The sequence below is a fragment of the Melospiza melodia genome, chromosome 3, assembly GCF_035770615.1.
Source record: "Melospiza melodia melodia isolate bMelMel2 chromosome 3, bMelMel2.pri, whole genome shotgun sequence".
NCBI lineage: Eukaryota > Metazoa > Chordata > Aves > Passeriformes > Passerellidae > Melospiza > Melospiza melodia.
Window position 1 is genome coordinate 136,065,835 of NC_086196.1, and position 21,466 is coordinate 136,087,300.

A 21,466-nucleotide genomic window follows, 5' to 3' on the forward strand; every position below is an offset into this window, starting at 1 on the left:
CCGGGCTGGGCCGTGTCTGTGTGTCCTGCTGCTGCTGCATGGGTGGCTGGGGAGCAGCTGGGGACCCTGCCTGGTTCACTGGAGACTTTCCCTCTCAAGAATCTGACCCATAACATTTCTGATGTTGGAAAAGTCCTTTAAGAATATTGAGTCCAACCATTCCCCCAGCACTGCCAAACCCAACACTAAACCATGAGCACAAGTGCCACATCCACACAGCTTTTAAATTCCCTGCAGGAATGGTGACACCACCACTGCCCTGTGCAGCATGTCCTAAACAACCATCAGCCATTCTGCAAAGAAATTATTTCTAATGCCAACTCTAATCCTTCCCTGGTGCTATTTGAGACCATTTCCTCTCACCCTGCCAATTGTTACGTGGCAGAAGAAACTGACCCCAAAACTGTCTGCACTGCCATTGCTTGTTAGACCTGGAGGATTTGGTGAGGGATGTTCAGACCATCCCTGCCTACCTTGGCTTTTCCTTCAGCTGTGCTCACCTGTCCTGGCACTGACTCTGGGACTGTTCCCTCAAGCTCCCTTTCCCTCTGCACTCAAGTGCTGCTCCTCCAGCCCAGGGGCTCCTTGGCCCAGAACATCTGGAGCCAGACTGATGGAGGTGTGGGAAACGAGCTCAGGGCTCACCAAGGGCACACGGGGGGAAATAAAGGGCAAGAGGGAGTGCACGAAATTTTATTTTCTCTATCTTATTACCAAAGTCCCCAAAAGAGCTGTTGGTGTGAAATGATTGGCAAACCTTTCCCCTCACAGTACAAAGCTGAGCACGATTGCAATATTCAGTCAGATCTTCCACATCCCACTCTGAATATAGAACAGATAAAACCAGAGAGGACCACAAGGAGGGAAAGCATTTCCTCATTTCTCCTCTTCCCAACACCAACCCACCTCTCTTGTCATCCCGTGCCCCTCCTTCCCAGCCCGGTGCCGCTGTGCTGTGGGTGTCACAAGAGGTGTTGCATGGGGACAACGGTGCCATTGATTGCAACAGCCCCAGGAGGCCCCTCAGCCTCTGGCCCTGCAGCAGGGAGGGAGCAGGGCCAGCCCCAGCACCCCCACAGCCATGGGGCCCTCCCGCCTTGGCCCAGGCCACTTGTGCCAGCCCCACCCACTGGAAATGGGGAAAAACCGGCGTGCTTGGGGCACAGGGACACTCCCTCAGCTGGACTCTTCACACAAGACATTCCAGCTTGGTGTCTCACAGTCAGACCTTGGTGTGCTCTGAACCAACACCTTTCTCAGGTAGGTCACTGGGGACTCACTTCCAGGCCACCAAGACCCTTCCCTGCCCTCTTGCTCTTTCCTGGGTCAGTGCAGCACAGGGATGGGGACTGGGCTGGTTGGGAATCCTGGGAATGCTCTGGAGTTGGGGATGGATATTTGCCAGCAGAACTGGGAATACTTTTCACACTTTTGGAAAGCAAAGGGGATTGTGCAGGGTGTTTGAGCAGCAAGCCTTGGGCTGGCTTGGGCAATGGGAAACATTGGATAAGACCTCATTTAGCTTGGCCTCTCCAGGCACAAAGATTCCCCTCAATCCTTGACCCTGCTTTGGTTCATGGTGTGTTCCCTCTGCAGCCTTAAGAAGACCCAGGACAGGCGTCAGCCATGAGGATCCTCTACCTGCTCTTCCCCTTGTTCCTCCTGCTGGTTCACAGTGCTGCAGGTGAGAGGGACAGAGGAGAGATGGCTGAGGTGGGAACCCCCACCTGAGGGGTTTTCCTGGTCCTGGTATGTGACCAGAATTCTCAGGTATTTATAACATTTGGGAGGGACTTGCTGTGACGAAGGTCTGGGCAGCTGAGGATCCAGCACAGCAAGTCCTGTAGATCCTGCTGATCTTTCCCTCTGTCTTTCCCCACATGCACCTGTTGCTGTGGAAAAAAATGAACTGTGACTGGAGAGTTTAAAACGTTGATTTTGTTGTTCAGTTCCCATATAAGACTGCAACTCAGAGCCAGCAGCAGCTACTCTGGAGCCAGACATATTTCGACTTTCATGCCAAACTCACTTTGACCTGTTTCACTGAGCAGGATCCTCCTTGGCGCCATCAAACAAGAAAGAGTGTCAGAAAGAAAATGGCTACTGTGGATTTTTGGGCTGCAAATACCCCTGGGTCATCAAAGGAGCATGTTCCAGGTTCTTCTATTGCTGCAAAAAGTAAGTTTTGGAATTACAAATGTTGGTGTCATGGCAGAAGGTGTTTAAGGGCCCTGAGTCACTAAAGGCTCAGGGCATTTGAAGACTGAAGGCAGAGCTGAGGGGAAGGATGGGAACGTGCTTGGAGATACCCTAAGAGGAGCTGCAGCAGGCCCAGGTCAGCCAGGGCCTCCCCACTCACCAAAGCCACCAAGGACTGAAATATTCCCTGTCCTTGGGGAGAACTGAGGACATGATCCAGGTGTGGCTGCATCTCCACAGCCCTGGAGCCAGGGCTGCCAGCACTGAGATAGCCCAGGCCCAACCTGGCTGCACTAAGGACTGCACCTCACCTGCCCTGAGCCTGACTCTGCTGCACCTCACCCTGGGCACTGCAGGGCTGGGGAGAGGGTGGCAGGGAAAGTTACACCAGCTGATGTGCTTGTTTCCTCTCTTCTTGCAGTGCCTGGGGCTGAGACCTTGAAATTCCCAAGCAGGACATGGCCCTCGCTTCTGGCTGCTGGACCCATCTGCTGATGTCCCCGTGTGCTGTTGTCCCCATGTGCTGATGTCCCCATGTGCTGATGTCCCCATGTGCTTATGTCCCCTGCCCTGGGTGGCTGTGCCGTGCCCAGCTGGGCTGACAGCAGCAGTGGCAGCTGCTCCTGCTGGCTGCTGCTGGGCTGGAGCCCTGTGGTGCCAGCCCCGGTGTCTTTGGGGCAGGGACTGCTTTTCCCACCTTGAATAAAGACGAGCACTTTGGCATTGCAGGGCTGGGCCGTGTCTGTGTGTCCTGCTGCTGCTGCAGGGCTTGGTTGGGAGCAGCTGGGGACCCTGCCTAGTTCACTGGAGACTTTCCCTCTCAAGAAGCAGTCCCATAACTTTTCTGAAGTTGGAACAGACCTCTAAGAATATTGAGTCCAATCATTCCCCTGGGAACTCCTATCCCAACACTGAACCATGAGCACAAGTGCCACATCCACACAGCTTTTAAATTCCCTGCAGGAATGGTGACATCACCACTGCTCTGAGCAGCATGTCCCATAAAGCCATTACAATTGCTTCAAAGAAATTTTTCTTAATACCCAGTCTAATCCTTCCCTGGTGCTATTTGAGACCATTTCCTCTCACCCTGCCAATTGTTACTTGGGAGAAGAGACTGACCCCAAAACTGTCTGCACTGCCATTGCTTGTTAGACCTGGAGGATTTGGTGAGGGATGTTCAGACCATCCCTGCCTGCCTTGGCTTTTCCTTCAGCTGTGCTCACCTGGCCTGGCACTGACTCTGGGGCTGTTCCCTCAAGCTCCCTTTCCCTCTGCACTCAAGTGCTGCTCCCCGAGCCCAGGGGCTCCTTGGCCCAGAACATCTGGAGCCAGACTGATGGAGGTGTGGAAAACAAGCTCAGGGCTCACCAAGGGCACACGGGAGGAAGTAAAGGGCAAGAGGGAGTGCACGAAATTTTATTTTCTCTATCTTATTACCAAACTCCCCAAAAGAGCTGTTGGTGTGAAATGATTGGCAAACCTTTCCCCTCACAGTACAAAGCTGAGCACGATTGCAATATTCAGTCAGATCTTCCACATCCCACTATGGGTATAGAACAGATAAAACCAGAGAGGACCACAAGGAGGGAAAGCATTTCCTCATTTCTCCTCTTCCCAACACCAACCCACCTCTCTTGTCCATCCCATCTCTCTCCTGCCCAGCCCGCTGTCGCTGTGCTGCGGGTGTCACAAGAGGTGTTGCATGGGGACAACGGTGCCATTGATTGCAACAGCCCCAGGAGGCCCCTCAGCCTCTGGCCCTGCAGCAGGGAGGGAGCAGGGCCAGCCCCATCACCCCCACAGCCATGGGGCCCTCCCGCCTTGGCCCAGGCCACTTGTGCCAGCAGCACCTGGGGCCTGTCCCACCCACCAGCTCTGCTATAAACCCAGCGTGCTTGGGCCACTGCAGCATTGCCTGGCCCCAAGGCCATCTGCACACAGCCATTCCTCTGCATCTGCTGCTGCCTCAACACCCAGACCTTCTCCAGCCAAGTGAGTGTGGGTCTCTTTCCTGAATTCTCCCCACTCAGGGTCCTCCCTGTCCCCATTGCCTTGGTCTTCTTTGCAGCTCTGTGAAGACCCAGGAGGAGCAGCAGCCATGAAGATCCTGTTCCTGCTCCTCCCTCTGATCCTCCTGTTGGTCCATGGTGCTGCAGGTGAGAAGGGAAGAGGGGAAAAGGGGGAAAGAGTGGGCACCCAGCAGTGGGAATTCAGTGTCCATGGAAGTGACTGTGTTTGTGGGGATGATGAAAAGGGAAGAGGTGACTGATGTCAAAGGTGTTTCCTGAGTGAGTTTATAAATGGACACTGATTTGGGCAGGAGGGAGCCATGGAAACAGAATCCTGGCTTGGTCTGTGGGTCAAGCAGTTAGAATGTGACAAATCCCTGCCTGCCCGCTCTGCTGGTCCAGGCAGAGGTGGGAACACAGCTGGCAGACAGCTTGGCTCTCTCTTAACCTGACACTGGTCCTTTGTACTCTCTGCTCTGCTGTGCCTCCAGTTTAGGGGCACAGGGACCTTCCGGGTGAGACAAATTGCATTTGGAGATGTGGCTGGGGAGGGACTGGATCTGAGCCCTTCTCTTGGTCTGAAGTTCACCAGCACCTGGGAGCATCAGCCTGTCTATAGCTTCAGTCTGACCTCTCAGGTTATTCCTTTAATTGCTTTGTGTGTGTCTTTTCCCATGGGAATAGGCAATGCACTTGTGTGCCGGCGACAAGGGGGATTCTGCTCCAGGCGTTCTTGTCCCTTTGGTACGCGTTTTGTTGGAAGATGTGCTGGAGAATATGTGTGCTGCAGAAGGTAAGCGCTAGTCCTTGGCTGATGAAAGTTCTTTCTCCTTTTTGTCCCCCAGAAAGATCTGTTACCTGTACCTTTCTTGGCAACACATAATAAATATTTTCCTGCAATTAAGCTTTGAGAGAAATGCTGAGGAAGGGAGAGAATAGTTCTTGAATGTTTGATCTCCCCTGGGTCGGGCTGCAGCAGCCCCAGTTCAGCCAGGGCCTTCACACTCTGCCACAGTGCCCAGGGCCTCATTCAGACTCTGCAGAGGCCTGACTAAAGCCAAAAAAGAAAAAAAACGTTCCCTGTCCCTGTGCAGCACTGAGGACATGATCCAGGTCTGGCTGCATCTGCACATCCCTGGAGCCAGGGCTGCAGCACTGAGATAGCCCAGGCTCAACCTGGCTGTACTAAGGACTGCACCTCACCTGCCCTGAGCCTGACTCTGCTGCACCTCACCCTGGGCATTGCAGGGCAGGGGAGACACTGGCAGGGAAAGTTACAACAGCTGATGTGCTTGTTTGTTGTCTTCTTATAGTCCCAGGGGCTGAGACCCTGAAATCCCAAGCAGGACATGACCCTCGCTTCTGGCTGCTGGACCCATGTGCTGATGTCCCCATGTGCTGATGTCCCCATGTGCTGATGTCCCTTGTCCTGGGTGGCTGTGCCGTGCCCAGCTGGGCTGACAGCAGCAGTGGCAGCTGCTCCTGCTGGCTGCTGCTGGGCTGGAGCCCTGTGGTGCCAGCCCCGATGTCTTTGGGGCAGGGGCTGCTTTTCCCACCTTGAATAAAGACGAGCACTTTGGCATTGCAGGGCTGGGCCGTGTCTGTGTGTCCTGCTGCTGCTGCAGGGCTTGGCTGGGAGCAGCTGGGGACCCTGCCTGGTTCACTGGAGACTTTCCCTCTCAAGAAGCAGTCCCATAACTTTTCTGTAGTTGGAATAGACCTCTAAGAATATTGAGTCCAACCATTCCCCTGGGAACTCCTATCCCAACACTGAACCATGAGCACAAGTGCCACATCCACACAGCTTTTAAATTCCCTGCAGGAATGGTGACATCACCACTGCTCTGAGCAGCATGTCCCATAAAGCCATTACAATTGCTTCAAAGAAATTTTTCTTAATACCCAGTCTAATCCTTCCCTGGTGCTATTTGAGACCATTTCCTCTCACCCTGCCAATTGTTACTTGGGAGAAGAGACTGACCCTAAAACTGTCTGCATTGCCATTGCTTGTTAGACCTGGAGGATTTGGTGAGGGATGTTCAGACCATCCCTGCCTGCCTTGGCTTTTCCTTCAGCTGTGCTCACCTGTCCTGGCACTGACTCTGGGGCTGTTCCCTCAAGCTCCCTTTCCCTCTGCACTCAAGTGCTGCTCCCCCAGCCCAGGGGCTCCTTGGCCCAGAACATCTGGAGCCAGACTGATGGAGGTGTGGAAAACGAGCTCAGGGCTTACCAAGGGTAAACGGGGGGAAATAAAGGGCAAGAGGGAGTGCACAAAATTTTATTTTCTCTATCTCATTTCCAAAGTCCCCAAAAGAGCTGTTGGTGTGAAATGATTGGCAAACCTTTCCCCTCACAGTACAAAGCTGAGCACGATTGCAATATTCAGTCAGATCTTCCACATCCCACTATGGGTATAGAACAGATAAAACCAGAGAGGACCACAAGGAGGGAAAGCATTTCCTCATTTCTCCTCTTCCCAACACCAACCCACCTCTCTTGTCCATCCCATCCCTCTCCTGCCCAGCCCTGTGTTGCTGTGCCACGGGTGTCACAAGAGGTGTTGCATGGGGACAACGGTGCCATTGATTGCAACAGCCCCAGGAGGCCCCTCAGCCTCTGGCCCTGCAGCAGGGAGGGAGCAGGGCCAGCCCCAGCACCCCCACAGCCATGGGGCCCTCCCGCCTTGGCCCAGGCCACTTGTGCCAGCAGCACCTGGGGCCTGTCCCACCCACCAGCACTGCTATAAACCCAGCGTGCTTGGGCCACTGCAGCATTGCCTGGCCCCAAGGCCATCTGCACACACCCATTCCTCTGCATTTGCTGCTGCCTCAACACCCAGACCTTCTCCAGGCAGGTGAGTGTGGGGTTTTTTCCTGGAATTCTGCCCACTCAGTCTCTCAGCTCAAACCCCAGCAGAGCAGCATCTCCTGAAGCACAAACTGCTGGAATTATCCAGGTGTAAAACTTGGCCATCAAATATGCCTGGGGAAGAGAATAAAAGACTTAATAGAAGTCTATGAGTCCAGAACATGTGGAAAGAGAAATTTGGTTTTCCTAAGTGCAGGAGTAATTTGGTTGGAACCTTTGCTGCAAGAGGGGGATGAGATCATCGTTGGGAGCATGGGAACTTCCTTGGCAAAACAAGGAAAGCACTTTTCCCAAATCAGTATGGAGATTTCCCGTAATTTCAGGCTTTCAGTAGCTGCAAAGGTTGATTTCTGTTCCCATTTCTGACATTTCCCTGCCCTCCGGCTGCTCCCTGAGTCAGTTCTGCCCAGAGCAGGGGCAGCAAATGTGGGGCTGGGGAATGTCCTCCCTGGGAATCCTGAGATTGCTCTGGAATTGGGGATGGGCACTGCCAAGCTGAGCTGGGAGAATATTCTGGGTCCCAGGGAAGCAGAGGGGATTGGTCAGGGTATTTGAGGCATGTGTTTAACACATAAACCCAAAGGCAGAACAGCCCTGTATTGCCATAACTTTCAATAACAATTTAATCTCTGCATTTCTCTAATTTCACTGGCCATTTATTTCGATTTTGTCAGCAAGAGTGGGTCCCAGATCTGCAGTCTGTTCTCTGGGAAAAGCTTTTAGAAGATCTGTGAGGAAGGTAATTGAATCAGTGTAGGTTATTGATTTCCCAGAGACTGAGACAGTGCAATACTCCCAAGTTTTGAAGGCAGGCACACACCTGAGAATTATTTTTAAAAACAAAGGTAAAGGAAATATGATTAGATGTGGCTGGAGGCAGCCCCTCTGCACTCTGCCGAGCCACAGTCTCCTGCCCCACCTGGGGTACTGCATGTCCCCATTGCCTTGGTGTCCCCTCTGCAGCTCTGTGAAGACCTGGGAGAGGCAGCAGCCATGAAGATCCTGTTCCTGCTCTTCCCCCTCATCCTCCTGTTGGTCCAGAGTGCTGCAGGTGAGAGGGGAAGAGGGGAAATTGGGTAAAGTGTGAGCACCCACCAGAGTACTTCAATATCCCTGGAAGTGTCTGTATTTGTGGAGGTGATGAAAAGGTAACAGGGGATTGAGATCAAAGGGATTTTTCAAATGAATTTCCAGCTAGACACCACTTTGGGTTGGAGAGAGCCCATGGAGACAGAATCCTGGCCTGTTCTGTGGTTTCAGAAGGGGTTTGGTTTCAGGCTCCAAGCCTGCACCCATCTGTTGGGACTCTCTGGATGTTCACTTGCCCTGCACAGAGATGGCAGAGGGCCTCATGGGGTGTTTGGATTGGGGAGGTTTCCAGGGCTACAGAGGTGACACTTCTTACCCAGGGGTTCATCCATTGAGTGTCTCAAAACCCCATTTCTCCAAGGGATGATCCCTGTAAGGGTTGGACAAGGGCTTTTCATCAGAGGTCACATAAATCATGGCACAGGCAGGACAGGGATGTGGGATGTGAGGAGTCCCTTCCTGCCTGGCAGCTGTGCTGTTCCACGCAGAGGTAGGAGCACAGCTGGAGCCAGCACAGCTCTTCCTCAACCTCAGACTGGTCCATTCCACTCTCTGTCCCACTGTGTCTCCAGTGTAGGGTCACAGGGACCTTCCAGGTGAGACACATTACAGTTGGAGATGTGACTGTGGGGGGTTGGAGCTGAGCCCTTGGCCTGAAATGCATAGGGAGCATCAGCCTGACTATAACAACACTGCTGTCCCTGATTGTTGCTTTAATGTGTCCATGTGTGCCTTTCCTTCTGGAAATAGGAAGTGAACTTCGATGCAAACAGCAAAGAGGATACTGTTCCTTTGGGAGATGCATCCCCCCTGCAAGGCCCATTGGTAGATGTACAGGACAGACCATCTGCTGCAGAGGGTAAGCTCTGCAATCCTGGCTGCGGAAAGTTTCCTTCTTTTTCCCTAGAAAAATCAGTTACAAATTTCCTTCTTGCTAACAGCTGAAAATGCTCTCCTGCAGTTATGCTTTCTAAAAGATGCCAACAACAAAATAAGGGAAAAGTCTTTAGTGGGTTTGGAGCCGCCCTGAGTGGGGCTGCTAGGCCTAGGCCAGCCATGGCCTCCCCACTCACCAAAGCCACCAAAGACCGAAGACTTCACAGTACATGACCAGCACTGGGGACATGATCCAGGTGTGGCTGCATCTGCAAAGCCCTGGAGCCAGGGCTGCCAGCACTGAGATAGCCCAGGCCCAACCTGGCTGCACTAAGGACTACACCTCACCTCCCCTGAGCCTGACTCTGCTGCACCTCACCCTGGGCATTGCAGGGTAGGGGAGAGTGTGGCAGGGAATGGTAAACCAGCTGATGTGTTTGTTTCCTCTCTTCCTACAGACTATGGGGTTGAGACCCTGAAAATTCCCAAGCAGGACATGACCCTCGCTTCTGGCTGCTGGACCCATGTGCTGATGTCCCCATGTGCTGATGTCCCCATGTGCTGATGTCCCCTGGCCTCGGTGGCTGTGCCGTGCCCAGCTGGGCTGACAGCAGCAGTGGCAGCTGCTCCTGCTGGCTGCTGCTGGGCTGGAGCCCTGTGGTGCCAGCCCCGGTGTCTTTGGGGCAGGGGCTGCTTTTCCCACCTTGAATAAAGACGAGCACTTTGGCATTGCAGGGCTGGGCCGTGTCTGTGTGTCCTGCTGCAGGGCTGCATGGGTTGCTTGGGAGCAGCTGGGGACCATGCCTAGTTCACTGGAGACTTTCCTTCTCAAGAATCAGACCCATAACATTTCTGATATTGGAAAAGTTTTCTAAGAATATTGAGTCCAACCATTCCCCCAGGACTGCCAACACCAACACTGAACCATGAGCACAAGTGCCACATCCACAGCTATTAAATTCCCGGCAGGAATGGTGACTGCACTGGGCATTATGTCCTAAACAACCATCACCATTTCTGCAAAGAAATTACTTCTAATACCCAGTCTAATCCTTCCCTGGTGCTATTTGAGACCATTTCCACTCATCCTGCCAATTGTTACGTGGGAGAAGAGACTGACCCCAAAACTGTCTGCACTGCCATTGCTTGTTAGACCTGGAGAATTTGGTGAGGGATGTTCAGAGCATCCCTGCCTACCTTGGCTTTTCCTTCAGCTGTGCTCACCTGGCCTGGCACTGACTCTGGGGCTGTTCCCTCAAGCTCCCTTTCCCTCTGCACTCAAGTGCTGCTCCCCCAGCCCAGGGGCTCCTTGGCCCAGAACATCTGGAGCCAGACTGATGGAGGTGTGGAAAACGAGCTCAGGGCTCACCAAGGGCAAATGGGAGGAAATAAAGGGCAAGAGGGAGTGCAGGAAATTTTTTCTCCATCTCATTTCCAACGTCCCCAAAAGAGTTGTTGGTGTGAAATGATTCGCAAACCTTTCCCCTCACTGTTCAAAGCTGAGCACTATTGAAATATTCAGTCAGATCATCCACATCTCACTCTGAGTTTAGAACAGAAAAGCTGGGAGACCACAAGGAGGGAAAGCATTTCCTCATTTCTCCTCTTCCCAACACCAACCCACCTCTCTTGTCCATCCCATCCCTCTCCTGCCCAGCCCGGTGCCGCTGTGCCGCGGGTGTCACAAGAGGTGTTGCATGGGGACAACGGTGCCATTGATTGCAACAGCCCCAGGAGGCCCCTCAGCCTCTGGCCCTGCAGCAGGGAGGGAGCAGGGCCAGCCCCAGCACCCCCACAGCCATGGGGCCCTCCCGCCTTGGCCCAGGCCACTTGTGCCAGCAGCACCTGGGGCCTGTCCCACCCACCAGCACTGCTATAAACCCAGCGTGCTTGGGCCACTGCAGCATTGCCTGGCCCCAAGGCCATCTGCACACAGCCATTCCTCTTGCCCTTGCTGCTGCCTCAATACCCAGACCTTCTCCAGGCAGGTGAGTGTGGGGTGTCTCTCTGGAATCCTGCCCCGCTCAGGCTTCTGTCTGTCCCCATTACCTTGGTCTTCCTTTGCAGCCTTGTGCAGACTGAGGAGGAGCCGCAGCCATGAAGTTCCTGTTCCTGCTTCTCCCCCTGATCCTCCTGTTGGTCCAGGGTGCTGCAGGTGAGAAGGGAAGAGGGGAAATGGAGGAAAGTGTGAGCACCCAGCAGCGGGAATTCAGTGTCCCTGGAAGTGACTGTGTTTGTGGGAATGATGAGAAGGTATCGGGGTCAGAGGAGTTTCTTGAAATTCCAGCTGGACACCGTGTTTGGATGGAGGGATTCCAGGGAATGAGACAGGGATGTGGGATATGAGTAGTCCCTGTCTGACAGCATGACTGCAAGCACACCCTGCTCTCCTGGATTTTTACTGCACTAGCTGTGTGTGCTTTTGTCTGTGGAAACAGGGAATGCAGCTCGATGCAGGCGCCGAGGGGGATTCTGCAGCTTTGACGGCTGCGTCTCCCAGACAAAACCGATTGGAAGATGTTCATCAGTCAGTCTGTGCTGCAAAAGGTAAGGACACAATCACTGCCTAAAAAAGACATTCCTCTGTTCTTTTCCAGAGTGACCTCACACAAATTTCATTCTGATATAGAATTAGTGGAAGTAACCTAAAAGTGAATGTACATGCTATTGAGAGGTTTGGAACTGCCCTGAGTGAGGCTGCAGCAGCCCCAGATCAGCCAGGGCCTCCCCACTCACCAATGCCAACAGGGACTGAAGCCTTCACAGTCCTTGGGCAGCACCAGGGACATGATCCAGGTGTGGCTGCATCTGCACAGCCCTGGAGCCAGGGCTGCCAGCACTGAGATAGCCCAGGCCCAACCTGGCTGCACTAAGGACTGCACCTCACCTCCCCTGAGCCTGACTCTGCTGCACCTCACCCTGGGCATTGCAGGGCAGGGGAGACAATGGCAGGGAAAGGTACACCAGGTGATATGCTTATCTGTTTTCTTCTTACAGTCGCTGGGTTTGAAATCCTGAAATTCCCAAGCAGGACATGGCTCTCGATTCTGGCTCCTGAAAATCAACCCCTGATGTCCCCATGTACTGATGTCCCCATGTGCTGATGTCCCCATGTGCTGATGTCCCCTGGCCTCGGTGGTTGTGCCCTGCCCAGCTGGGCTGACAGCAGCAGTGGCAGCTGCTCCTGCTGGCTGCTGCTGGGCTGGAGCCCTGTGGTGCCAGCGCCGGTGTCTTTGGGGCAGGGGCTGCTTTTCCCGCCTTGAATAAAGACGAGCACTTTGGCATTGCAGGGCTGGGCCGTGTCTGTTTGTCCTGCTGCTGCTGCAGGGCTGCTGTGCCTGCTGGCCCTGGGGCTGCCACTGCCTTGGTGGCAGCAGAAGGCCCTGGGCATGGAGCTGGGGCTGAGCAGCGCCTGTGTCCCTGGGGATGCTCCTGCCTGGCCGTGCTTTGGGGACACTGAGCCTGGCGCTGCCTGCTGGGCCAGCCTGGCTGGGCTGCCTGTGCTGGGGCTGCCCTGCAGATGCTCCCTCTGGTGGAACACAAACATTTTCCTGCTGTTTATAGGCCCAGATATCCTTTTCTCTAGACCCTACTCCAAGCTAGAATTCTTGGACTAGGAAACCTGGATATAGTAGCAAAGCCTAATTCCTAAAACAGCCTCAGCTTTGTTCCAAGGTCCCAGCTTCAATCCCAGCTGCAAATCCTGCAGCATCAGACATTCCTTAAAGAGATAGGATCTGGAGGATGTCATGGAGGACAACACAGACATTCAGAGAGCTCACAGGTGATTCATGAGCTTGATAGGAATAAAATGATTACCTGAATCAAAAGGTTTGCTTGGTCTTCTTTCATCTGTTTTATGTCCATATGGAATACTCAGTCTCCACAGCAAAGTTTCACTGTGCCATCAGTTCAATCTTCTATTTTTCCATACATTCACTTAAAGTCATTATTATTCCCCCTGCTGCTCCTTGCAAAATCAGGAGGAGAAGAGCACAGAGGCCAGGCTGTAGTCAGCAGTAACCCAAAAGTTCCTTTTCCCGTTTCTCCCTCTGCACCAGAGAAGAGGAGGCTTTGGTTTCCTCTTGTGACACCCTTGACAAGGATTCCCAACCCAGAGCTTTGTGCCATCCAGCCTTGTGTAGGGACTTTGTGGTGCTGTGGTTTGCTGGATACATGCAGGGACACAGGGACACATGCAGGGACAAAGGGACACCTCAAGGAATACCCACACAGACCCTGCTCACTGGAAACCAGCACCAATCTGCTGCTCTGGCACAGAATGGAATGTTTTCTGAGTCCCTTCAAGAAACCCTCCCAGGAAAGCCACCATCAGTAAGGTTGGCATTAGAAGGAGGCTCAATTTTGTTGGATCCCCTGGTTTACAGAACTTGTCATCTGTCCTGGTGCTGCTCTCATTTTATCTGAACAGTCACTCGAGAGAACCCTGCTTATCACCCTGACATGGCAGGTGCACAGATCTGTTGTCTAATCAGATGTTCTTGCAGTGTCCAAAGTTGTTTCCATATTCTGGGAGTTTTTGCACATCCCACAACAAATGGTGCTACAATATGAAGAGGAGGGACAGAGGAAAAGGACAAGAGAATAGAGAATGGTTTCACAAAGACTGGAAGAAGCTTTAGGTTAGATATTGGAAAGAAATTCTTTCCTGTGAGGGTGGTGAGGCCCAGGCACAGGTTGTTCAGAGAAGCTGTGATTGTGGCATCCCAGTATCTGTTCAAGGACAGACTGGACTGGGCTTGGAGCAACCTGGGATAGTGGAAGGTGTCCCTGCCCATGGTGGGGGTGCAAGGAGATGATCTTTCAGGTCGCTTGGAACCCAAACCATTGCAGAGGTGATTCTGTGAAAGAAGGATTCAGCTCCCCCAGGACTGCCCTGGTTCCTGTGCCTGTACCCACCAGTTCCTGTGCCCATCCCAACGATTTCCCTGCTGGCCCCACAGCCCAGTGCCGCTGTGCCGCGGGTGTCACAAGAGGTGTTGCATGGGGACAACGGTGCCATTGATTGCAACAGCCCCAGGAGGCCCCTCAGCCTCTGGCCCTGCAGCAGGGAGGGAGCAGGGCCAGCCCCAGCACCCCCACAGCCATGGGGCCCTCCCGCCTTGGCCCAGGCCACTTGTGCCAGCAGCACCTGGGGCCTGTCCCACCCACCAGCACGGCTATAAACCCAGCGTGCTTGGGCCACTGCAGCATTGCCTGGCCCCAAGGCCATCTGCACACAGCCATTCCTCTTGCCTCTGCTGCTGCCTCAACACCCACACCTTCTCCAGGCAGGTGAGCGTGGGGTCCCTTTCTGGAATTCTGCCCACTCAGGGTCTCAGCTCAAAGCCCAGCAGAGCAGCATCTCCTAAAGGAAAAATTATTGCAAATGTCTAGGGGTAAACTTTGGCCAGCATAGATTTTTTGGGAATGACAACAAAAGCCTTCCCGTGAGTCTAAGAATATGTTAAAGGTGAAGCTGATGTTTCCTAAGTACAGTATAGTCTGGAGTAGTGCCTTGATGCTGCAGGAGAGACTCAGGGCCTTCTTTTCTGTGGGAATGAGGGCTTCCCCTTGGAAAGTAAGGAGAGTCTTTTCCTGTACTGTACAGCAGTACAGAGCTTTCCCATCATTTCTGGCTTTCAGTATCTGCAAAGGTTGATTTCTGTTCTCATTTCTGACATTTCCCTGCCCTCTGGCTGCTCTCTGGGTCTGTGCTGCCCAGGGCAGGGGCAGCAAGTGTGGGGCTGGGGAATGTCCTTGCCAGGAATGCTGAGAATGCTCTGGAATTGGGGATGGGCACTGCCAGGTTGGGCTGGGAGGATTTTCTTGATCCAAGGGAAGCAGATTTGGTTGGGCAGGGTGTTTGGGGCACATGTTTGATACATGAAACATGAAGGACTGAAAGACAGCTTGTTTCATATCTTTCAGTAGCAATTTTTCCACTGTTATCCCCCACATTTCACTGCCCATGTGTTTTCAAGGGATGGGAAACCATTGGCCCCAGGTCTGGTGCCCTCTCTCTGGGGAAAGGACTTTGGAAAAACTTTAAGTAAATGAATTCAAAAAACCAACAGAGGTAATCAATTTCCAAAAGGCATGAAACATGAAACACTCCCAAAGCCATGAAACACAGACTTGAAACACTCTCAAATTTGGAAGAGTGGCACAAAACTAAGAGTTGTTTTAAAATGAAATGGAGAGGAAATATCATCTGTTGTGTTTGGGAAGCATCCCCTTTGCAGTTTGGTGAATCATAGAGCCCTGGTTTCTGCACCCAGGCTCCTGCCTGTCCCCATTGCCTTGGTGTCCCCATTGCAGCTCTGTGCAGACCCAGGAGAGGCAGCAGCCATGAAGATCCTGTTCCTGCTCTTCCCCCTGATCCTCCTGTTGGTCCAGGGTGCTGCAGGTGAGAGGGGAACAGGGGAAATGGGGGAAAGTGTGAGCACCCAGCAGTAGGAATTCAGTGTCCCTGGATGTGACCGTGTTTGTGGGAGTGTTTAGAATGTAATGGAGGACTGAGTTCAAAGGGTTTGTCCAATGTGTTCCCAAATCAATAATAATTTAGGGGGAAGAAATCCCATGGAGACAGAATCCTGCCTTGTTCTGTAGGTCAGGGAGGTTTCAGGCTTCAAGCCTGCACCCAGATATTCCTGCTTGGGAGTCTCCTGCCCTGCACTACGTTGGCAGAGAGCCCCAGGGGGATGGAGGGTGGGTAGGATGGAGGCAAAAAGGCGTCCATTTTTTAGCCACCAGCAGAGTGTATTAATATTGTTGTTGTTGTTGTTGTTAATGTGATTGGTTTATGTGTGCTTCTGTCCATGGGAACAGGAAATGAAAATGCCTGTAGGCGCAGAGGGGGATTCTGCAACTTTGAGAGTTGTCGCTACCCGACAACCCCTGTTGGGAGATGTTCAACATTCAAGGTGTGCTGCAAGAGGTAAGGATCAGATCTCTGCCTGAAGGAAAAGATTCCTCCTTTCCCCCCTGAGGGATCTATTACAAAATTCTTTCTAGCCAAAAAAATGACAAAACCTGTCCTGTATCTACAATGAGTCAAAGAGGCCCAAATGAGAAGAAAAAAGCCCTTGTGGGTTTAGGGCTTCCGTGAGTGGGACTGCAGCAGGCCCAGGTCAGCCAGGGCCTCCCCACTCACCAAAGCCACCAAAGAGTGAAGCCTTCAGTGTGTTGGGCAGTATCAAGGACATGATCCAGGTCTGGCTGCATCTGCACAGCCCTGGAGCCAGGGCTGCCAGATAGCCCAGGCCCAAACTGGCTGCACTAAGGACTGCACCTCACATCCCTTGAGCCTGACTCTGCTGCACCTCACCCTGGGCATTGCAGGGCAGGGGAGACACTGGCAGGGAAATGTTACACCAGGTGATGCACTTGTCTGCTTTTTTCTTCCAGTATGTGGGGTTAAAGCCCCAAAATCCTGGAGAAGGACATGGCCCTCGCTTCTGGCTCCTGAAAATCACCTGCTGATGTCCCCATGTGCTGATGTCCCCATGTGCTGATGTCCCCTGGCCTCGGTGGCTGTGCCGTGCCCAGCTGGGCTGACAGCAGCAGCGGCAGCTGCTCCTGCTGGCTGCTGCTGGGCTGGAGCCCTGTGGTGCCAGCCCCGGTGTCTTTGGGGCAGGGGCTGCTTTTCCCGCCTTGAATAAAGACGAGCACTTTGGCATTGCAGGGCTGGGCCGTGTCTGTGTGTCCTGCTGCTGCTGTAGGGGTGGTTGGGCGCAGCTGGGGACCCTGCCTGGTTCACTGGAGACTTTCCCTCTCAAGAATCAGACTCATAATATTTCTGAAGTTGGAACAGACCTCTTAGAATATTGAGTCCAACCATTCTCCCAGGACTGTGAATCCCAACACTAAACCATGAGCACAAGTGCCACATCCACACAGCTTTTTAGTTCCCTGCAGGAATGATGACTGTACCACTTCTCAGGGCAGCAAATCCCAAACAATCATCACTGTTTCTGCAAAGAAATTATTTCCAATGCCCAGTCTAATCCTTCCCTGGTGCTTTTTCCGACCATTTCCTCTGCTCCTTGTATCCTGGGGGAAGAGACAGAATACAAAAATATTTGTAATGCCATTGCTTTCCTATTGTGGGGGACTTGGTGAGGGATGTTCAGAGCATCCCTGCCTGCCTTGGCTTTTCCTTCAGCTGTGCTCACCTGGCCTGGCACTGACTCTGGGGCTGTTCCCTCAAGCTCCCTTTCCCTCTGCACTCAAGTGCTGCTCCCCCAGCCCAGGGGCTCCTTGGCCCAGAACATCTGAAGCCAGACTGATGGAGGTGTGGAAAACAAGCTCAGGGCTCACCAAGGGTAAACGGGGGGAAGTAAAGGGCAAGAGGGAGTGCACGAAATTTTATTTTCTTTGTCTCATTTTGAAACTCCCCAAAAGAGCTGTTGGTGTGAAATGAGTGACAAACTTTTCCCCTCACAGTACAAAGCTGAGCACGATTGCAATATTCAGTCAGATCATCCACATCCCACGCTGAGTTTAGAACAGAAAAGCTGGGAGACCACAAGGAGGGAAAGCATTTCCTCATTTCTCCTCTTCCCAACACCAACCCACCTCTCTTGTCATCCCATCCCTCTCCTGCCCAGCCTGGTGCAGCTGTGCCGCGGGTGTCACAAGAGGTGTTGCATGGGGACAACGGTGCCATTGATTGCAACAGCCCCAGGAGGCCCCTCAGCCTCTGGCCCTGCAGCAGGGAGGGAGCAGGGCCAGCCCCATCACCCCCACAGCCATGGGGCCCTCCCGCCTTGGCCCAGGCCACTTGTGCCAGCAGCACCTGGGGCCTGTCCCACCCACCAGCACTGCTATAAACCCAGCGTGCTTGGGCCACTGCAGCATTGCCTGGCCCCAAGGCCATCTGCACACAGCCATTCCTCTGCATTTGCTGCTGCCTCAACACCAAAGCCTTTCTCAAGGAGGTGAGTGTGGGTTCTCTTTTTGGAATTCTCCCCACTCAGGCTTCCTGCCTGTCCCCATTGCCTTGATGCCTCCTTTGCAGTTCTGTGAAGACCCAGGAGGAGCAGCAGCCATGAAGATCCTGTTCCTGCTCCTCCCCCTGATCCTCCTGTTGGTCCAGGGTTCTTCAGGTGGGAAGGGAAGAGAGAAAATTGGGAAAGTGTGAGCCTGTGCCAGGAGAAATTTGGGTTCATTGAAGTGGCTGTGTTTGTGGGAATGATGAGAAGGTAACAGGGGATTGAGGTGAAAGGGTTTTCTTGAGTGAGTTTCCAAATGGACACTGATTTGAGGTGGACAGAGCCCATGGAAACAGAATTCTGGCGGGGTCTGTGGAATGTGACAAATCCCAGCCTGCCAGCTCTGCTGGTCCAGGCAGAGGTGAGAACATAGCTGGGCACAAGGAGGGCTCCTCCACGACCTCACATTGTTCCTTTCTACTCTCTGCTCTGCTGTGCCTCCAGTTTAGGGGCACAGGGACCTTCCAGGTGAGACACATTGCAGTTGGAGATGTGGCTGTGGGGGGATTGGATTTGAGCCCTTCTCTTGGTCTGGAATTCACCAGCACCAGGGAGTATCAGTCTGTCTGTAACCACAGTCTGACTGTCAGGGTATTCCTTTAATTGCTCTTTGTGTCTTTCTCCATGGGAACAGGCAATGGACACGTATGTAGGAAACTACAGGGATTCTGCTCCAGGTACTCTTGCCCTATTGGTACACGTGTTCTGGGAAGATGTGCAGGAGAATTTTTGTGCTGCAGAAGGTAAGGCCAAGATCCTTGGCTGAATAAAGATTTTCCTCCTTTGTCCTCAGAAAGATCTGTTACCTGTGCCTTTCATGACAACAGGTGATAAATATTCTCCTGAATTTATCCTTTGAGAGATGCTGAAGAATGGAGAGAATATACCTTGAGTGTTTGAAATCCCCTCACTGGGTCGGCAGGAGCCCCAGGTCAGCCAGGGCCTCCCCACTCTTCTCCAGCCTCAGGGTGCTCATTCGGGCCTTGCAGAGGCCTGAACAAAGCCAACGCGGATGAAAACATTCCCTGTCCTTGGGCAGCACTGGGGACATGATCCAGGTCTGGCTGCATCTGCACAGCCCTGGAGCCAGGGCTGCAGCACTGAGATAGCCCAGGCCCAACCTGGCTGCGCTAAGGACTGCACCTCACCTGCCCTGAGCCTGACTCTGCTGCACCTCACCCTGGGCATTGCAGGGCAGGGGAGACAGTGGCAGGGAAAGCTACACCAGCTGATGTGCTTGTCCGTTTTCTTCTTAGACGCCCAGGGATTGAGATGACGAAATTCCCAAGCAGGACATGACCCTCACTTCTGGCTGCTGGACCCATGTGCTGGTGTCCCCATGTGCTGCTGCACCCATGTGCTGGTGTCCCCATGTGCTGATGTCCCTTGTCCTGGGTGGCTGTGCCGTGCCCAGCTGGGCTGACAGCAGCAGTGGCAGCTGCTCCTGCTGGCTGCTGCTGGGCTGGAGCCCTGTGGTGCCAGCCCCGGTGTCTTTGGGGCAGGGGCTGCTTTTCCCACCTTGAATAAAGACGAGCACTTTGGCATTGCCGGGCTGGGCCGTGTCTGTGTGTCCTGCTGCTGCTGCAGGGCTTGGTTGGGAGCAGCTGGGGACCCTGCCTGGTTCACTGGAGACTTTTCCTCTCAAGAATCAGACCCATAACTTTTCAGATGTTGGAATAGACCTCTAAGAATGTTGAGTCCAATCATTCTCCCAGGATTGCCTACCCCATAACTAAAACATGAGCACAAGTGTTGTTATTATATTGTTGTTATCATATTTCTAGAGTCTCATACCTTCTGGGTGGTTTTCCCGTACACAGCTCTTCACAGCAGTGCTGTTCCAGCCTCTTTATCACAGCTTCCCCCTAACCAGCCAGCCCACCCACTTTTATCCCAGTTATCTTCATTAGCCGCAGCTGCCATGCAATTAAGGACATCACAGCTGCAGCCCATTTGGAACAATAAGCATGGGGACAATGCCACTTATACAATACATTGATTTTACTATGGCTCAAAGGCCACTTGTACAATACATACTAAGATTCGATGGCCACCTATACACAAGTGCAACATCCACTCAGCTTTTCAATTCCCTGCAGGAATTGTGACTGCCCTGGGCAGCATGTCCCAAACAACCTTCATGATTTCTGCAAAGAAATTATTCCTAATACCCAGTCTAATCCTTCCCTGCTGCTTTTTGAGGCCATTTCCTCTGGTGCTCTCAATTGTTATTTGGAGGAAGAGACTGACCCCAAAACTGTCTGCACTCCCACTGCTTAGACCTGGAGGATTTGGCGAGGGATATTCAGACCACCACAGCCCACCTTGGCTTTTCTTTCAGCAGTGCTCATCTGTCCTGGCACTGACTCTGGGGCTGTTCCCTTGAGATCCCTTTCCCTCTGCACTCAAGTGCTGCTCCCCCAGCCCAGGGGCTCCTTGGCCCAGAACATCTGGAGCCAGACTGATGGAGGTGCTGAAAACGACCTCAGGGATCACCAAGGGCACACAGGGGGAAATAAAGGGCAAGAGGGAGTGCAGGAAATCTTATTTTCTTCATCTCATGTCCAAACTCCCCCAAAGAGTTGTTGGTGTAAAATTAGTGGCAAACTTTTCCCCTCATAGTACAAAGCTGAGCACAATTGCAATATTCAGTCAGATCTTCCACAACCCACCCTGAGTATAGAACAGATAAAACCAGAGAGGACCAGGAGGGAAAGCATTTCCTCATTTCTAGTCTTCCCAACACCAACCCACCTCTCTTGTCATCCCGTCCCTCTCCTGCCCAGCCCGGTGCCGCTGTGCCGCGGGTGTCACAAGAGGTGTTGCATGGGGACAACGGTGCCATTGATTGCAACAGCCCCAGGAGGCCCCTCAGCCTCTGGCCCTGCAGCAGGGAGGGAGCAGGGCCAGCCCCAGCACCCCCACAGCCATGGGGCCCTCCCGCCTTGGCCCAGGCCACTTGTGCCAGCAGCACCTGGGGCCTGTCCCACCCACCAGCACTGCTATAAACCCAGCGTGCTTGGGCCACTGCAGCATTGCCTGGCCCCAAGGCCATCTGCACACAGCCATTCCTCTTGCCTTTGCTGCTGCCTCAACACCAAAACCTTTCTCAAGGAGGTGAGTGTGGGGTCTCTCTCTGGATTCCTGCTCACTCAGGGTCCTGCCTGTCTCCATTGCCTTGGTGTCTCCTTTGCAGTTCTGTGAAGACCCAGGAGAGGCAGCAGCCATGAAGATCCTGTTCCTGCTCTTCCCCCTGATTCTCCTGTTTGTCCATGGTGCTGCAGGTGAGAAGGGAAGAGAAGAAATGGGAGAAAGGGTGGGCCTGTTCCAGGGGGAATTTGGGTTCCTGAAATTGACCGTGTTCATGTCAATGATGAAAATGTAACAGGGTACTGGGGTCAAAGGTGTTTCCTGAGTACATTTCCA

The 21,466-nt window shown here is 53.1% G+C and overlaps 1 long non-coding RNA gene across 1 annotated transcript; it reads left to right on the plus strand.

Annotated features, from left to right (window-relative positions):
* Window positions 1-4,893: 4,893 nt before the first annotated feature.
* Window positions 4,894-5,796, plus strand: LOC134416861 (uncharacterized). The gene is made up of 2 exons (XR_010027431.1): window positions 4,894-5,004; window positions 5,525-5,796. It is a non-coding gene; the product is annotated as an uncharacterized LOC134416861 (long non-coding RNA).
* Window positions 5,797-21,466: the final 15,670 nt, after the last annotated feature.